Genomic DNA, 5,096 nt, shown 5'->3' on the forward strand with positions numbered 1-5,096 from the left:
GAGAGGATCCACCAGAGACAGAGTGGGGAGCAGAACAGGAAGATCGACGAAGTGCACTGCTGAGGGGAGCAGCTGGTGGGTCAGGAGAGGTCTGCCTCGCCATGGGGGTCACCTCTGGGGCAGGTGGGGATCAGAAGTGTCTTAAGCTTCTCAGCGCTGCTCTTTAGGCCACTGCACCCCCAGGGAGGGCCCTCTATAAAAGACTTTTGACAGGAAACTGTGAGTGTGTGTGTGTGTGTAGCAATCTATGACCCCAGCTGTATAACCTTAAGACTTCAGTTGTTATTCATTATTTTGCTCTTCTATTACTCATTCAGATTTTTGTCATTCAACCAGCATTCCAGCTTATGTAGTTTATATACCTAGTGGGTAAACAAACCTACATCCACAAGACATGTGAAACTTGGCCTTTTTTCATGAAACCAAAGTGTTGTAATTTTCCACTTAACATTTATCATTCAGCATATAAGCACCAAACACCATTTAAGTGTACCTTCTGGGTTCCTGAAGTACTCCATCCTCGCTGTACAGCAGTTTCTCAAGCTCCTTATGGCAAAATAGATCTATTAATACTGTACAATGCATTGTTTGCCTATTTTTCCACTGTTATAGGCAGGCGTAAGTGAACAGGTGTATTGTGTCTTTAAATTGGTGGAAATCTTAAGGTTCCACCTATACCTAATTGGAGCATTCTTTCATGGGAACCCAGGATCTTTTATTCAGCAGAGTTCAAGTTTTTAGAGATGAGAAACTCTTTTGTGTATCTGGCTCATTCTGAAAATGATGTGAAGGACTAATATACTTCCACTTCTTGATGTCTAGACTCATGTATTATAGTTGTTTGGGATGCACTAATATATTTCAACCACTGACTCGATGCACTATAATGAATATCCTGAAGAATGTTAACCAATTATGAAGGTACTGTGCCCAACCTGATCTCTTACCTGGGCCTGTAGTTTCCCTTTATATTGTTGTTTTTATATTCTGGGGCAGGTAAATCCTGTGGTCATTTCCATTTGTTGCATGCTTTTGCTGGGATAAAATACCATGAATAAATTTAATGTAACATGAGATTCCACGTGGATCAGTTAGGCATTCTGTAAGGTGCTTGGACTGTGATGCTGGTAGGGAAGTTCTGTGCACTAGGATGGCAAACCCATGTGTGGAGTAGATTTTTTTTTAATTTAATCATTTAGGCATACAAGAACTGGGGTACAGACTAGTGGTGTGGGGTCAGAGGAATCAGCAGAGACAGAGTAGGGAGTAGAGCAGGCAGATCTACTGAAATACAGTGCACAATGTAGGTCATCTCCTTAGTCGGGGATAGAATTCAACTGCAGTGGCTGCTTATAGCTTCTTAGTGAGAAGACTTAACCCTTTGCACCCCAAGGAGGGGTGCAATAATAATATATATATATATATATATATATATATATATTTGTTAAGAATAAATCTCTGTATTTTCCAGAATGAAAGAAGTTCAGGTAATAAGGAGGTAAATAAATAGGGCCCAACAGAATTTCAATTTATGTCACTTGTTGATGTTCTTGAAGACACTTTTACATTTCCAAATTATCTTGTTTGTTAATCTCTGTTAGAATGTAACTTCCCACCTTCCTGTGGAATCATCTGTACACTTTCCCTTTCCCATCCTACCAGTCATTCAACTTCTAATGCAACTTGTTCTCTTATACTTCCATATGCTTGTCTCTTGTCATCATTTAAAGCAATCTGATTAACATTCCTTCAATTTATTAATGTTTCAGTTTCTCTGCTCCAGTGCACACTTGAGAAGATCTATGTATTTATTGACTGTATTTATCTCATAAGAATAAATCTATCAGTGGTTTTTAACATTGTACATAGGGAGTCAGTAACAGTTTTTTGAAAGAAAAAAAATTTGTATCTGTTATGTATTATGAAAGATAGTAACTCATTATTGTGCTCTGTAAAAATAATCTTGGACTTGTATACAGAAAGCAAGGAATGAGAAATAGTTTCTCATTTCACTGGAATGTGTTTCCAATGCTAATATAGGAAACTAGAGTAAGAAGCAGGATGGAGACTTAACTCTGATGCTTTGTTTGCTGCAGAACTAAACCTTCTTCACCCAGCAGAGAGTATCTATATTTCAATACATATAATCCTCTATTTATTTAGAAAATCTCTGTAAGCAAATTTCTTCCTAAATAGCAGTCTCTCGGCATTTTTACAGCATAAGTTAGAACAACTGTGATCTTAGTTCTATGTGCTGATTAAAGGAACACAAGCAAGTTGTCCCTCGGTACTCGTTAGGATGAATGAAAACATCAACTCATATTTATTAAAGCCCACAGGGAATCCTGAAAATTATATTGCAAATCAGCTTTTCAATTGAAAATAAAAATAAATTCAACAAGCATGAATTGAAATTATTAAATAATAATGACTTAGAAGTATGACATGATAGTCATCACAAGTTGCATTTATTCGTGTTTGGAGAGGGAGAATGGTTAGATTTAAGTCAAATTTAGTCAGGAGCATTTTCATAAAAACATTGTATTCCCAGGCTTTTATTTTCTTTGAGTAGGAAAGTAGTAATTGTAATTGCAACATCATCTTCAGGAATTAGTGTTTGTGAAACACTTTAGTACATGAAGCTTTGTGTCTTTCCTGTTTTTAGGCACTGATACCGTAGCAGGGGACTGAGGCCAAGGACTATTGCAGGTTGTGCCTCTCCCTGAGGGGGTTGCTGTGAAGAGGGCAGCCTTAGGGACAATGGATTTTGAGGAGGGGCTACCTTGGAGAGGAAATAGGAGTGAAAGAAAGAAAAGAGAGGGGGAAAGAAGAAGGTTGTTTGTTGGTACTTTACAATTCAAGGTTTGAGTTCCAGGTTGGAGTTGCTTCAGCATTTTGGGGGCCAGAGGATTCGAGCCCCGGGACCTACTTATTTGGAAGAAGGCCACTGCAGACCTCTGGAGGTGGAGGCCAGAGGAAGAGGCTTTGCAAGTAGCCAAGCACTGAAAAGTTTCTTTGTTTTGCTGTGGAGACAGCCTGGCTTAGCTGTGTGAGTAAGGCCTTTTGTTGGGGCATTTGGTGGCTGCAGCTGCCATCTTGAATGTGGCTCATCTGGTGCTGTGCTGGAGCATCCTGCAGCTCCTAGCTGAGCATTTCCTATCGTGTCTTCTGTTGTCTTCATGAGTTGGAACCTGTCCTGGAGTCTGCTGCCATATGCCCCAGGTGGGCAAAAGCAGGAAGATGCCATCTTAGACACAAGTTCTAGTGTTTGGGAGAGGAGCTGCACATCCTCTGTGGCAGGAAGATGCCATCCTAACAGTCTTTGTGCAGGACAGTACTGGACATGACTTTGGTTAAGGTAAAAAGTCATTATTGGCCTCCATCACTCTTGTTTTACCCGTTTGTTAAGTAAATCTTTTTGTTGTTGTTTACTGAACCTGAGCTATCTTGCATTTGTGTGCGTGGGTGAAGAATCAAATGGTATTTGGAAAAGTATTTGGGCAGTAGGGCCTTAGCCAGTTTAGGGTCCCCTGCCAGCTGATGTCAATACTATTAAGTAAACTGTTCATTAAGATTACTGGAAATAAGACAGTCCACAGAAGGTTGTCCTTCTTCTTATTTTAGTCAAAAGGTACTTTGTCTCTCTACAGTAATCTTGTGTCCACATTCACAAGTCATATCTCTCACGGAGGAAAGTACATAACAGTAAATGATATTCTTTCCTATGTAAATATTCTCCTTACAACGCTCCTTAAATGCTCTTTAACATATAGATTTCAAGTGAGTTTTCTCTGCCCAGATTTTCTTGGTAAGTTTAAGCAAGCAGTCAAGATAATGTCAGTTTTGACTCTTTTTGTCCCAGGAACAGATCGCATGATCTGTCCACATTATTGATATTTCACAGGTAATTTCTCATTTAAGTCTCTTTGGTTACTTGGAGCCAGTTAAAATGTACTAGATAGCTAGATAATAATTTAGCAATAAAATTTACCATGCAAAAGGACCTTGGTGGGCCCAGGTGATCCAGGTAGATGAAGCCTTGGTGGGGAGGTGAGGAAGAATGATGAGTTCACCTCATTGTCATTCTGCCAGGCAAAACCAAGGACTTTAGGCTGCCGTTGGTTAGGAAAGAATTTGTTCTATGGATTTCTCTGTACAACCAGCTTATTGATTTTCATGGATCTTAGTATTTACGTGCATTGCTTGAAAACATTTACTTTATAATAGAAAATAAAAAGTTTTGATTTAATGGACTGGAGGAAGAGCAGTTAATGTGAGTCAGGATTTGAGCCTTATAGTCATTTCTACACAAAATGGACTTCAGCAACCTCTGTGAAGATAATCCAGGCATGAAGAGGTGCTGACCACAGCAGACAGAGTTTAGTCTTCTTCAGGATTACCTTAAATGCTTCTGGAGGATGCAGACTTTTTAGTTGTTTTTTCAAATCCAGCTGTATTTCCTGAGCTTCGGTGTTCTGGAAGTACATTATGTACTTTATCTTCATTGCATCCCTTTCAACTTGACAACCATATTTGGTTTCAGAGAAGGAAAAGAATTTAGAGATTGCTATTCTGATTTCCTTCCCTGTCATGTTTTATGAATGAAAGAATTGAGGAACTGAAAGGGTGAATGGGTTGTTCAGACCACACAGGCGTGCAATGGACTTGCTGAGATGAGAGGCCTTATGTCCTGGGTCCTGCTTCCAGCTCTGTGCTCTGTGCAATGCTGGGCTCCACACAGCCAGCCTGATTCTGTTCCTCTGTTCTGTCGTGATGCTTATTTCTAACAGTCTCTGGACCTGAAATAGTTTTTCTATGTGCATTCTTAAAATTCATTCCAGGTTCTAGCTTGGCTCTCGATTCCAGCTTACAATCCTGATTCCTTGAATTGTTGCTGTACAAAGTCCATTCTGAAAGTTCCCAACTGGCCTTCCCTTTCCCAGAAGCTTATCTCTTAATTAGAAATTCCAAAGAGAGAAGCATGCAGTTTTTCTTTCAAAATTTTTTCTACTTTCACTTTAGATTCTACTCAGCTTCAACTTTTCTGATACTCTGCGACAACCAAATAATATCTGTCCATCCTCTAAAATGCTATG

The sequence above is a fragment of the Condylura cristata genome, unplaced genomic scaffold (genome assembly GCF_000260355.1).
Source record: "Condylura cristata isolate star-nosed mole 26May11 unplaced genomic scaffold, ConCri1.0 scaffold00007, whole genome shotgun sequence".
NCBI classification, from domain to species: domain Eukaryota; kingdom Metazoa; phylum Chordata; class Mammalia; order Eulipotyphla; family Talpidae; genus Condylura; species Condylura cristata.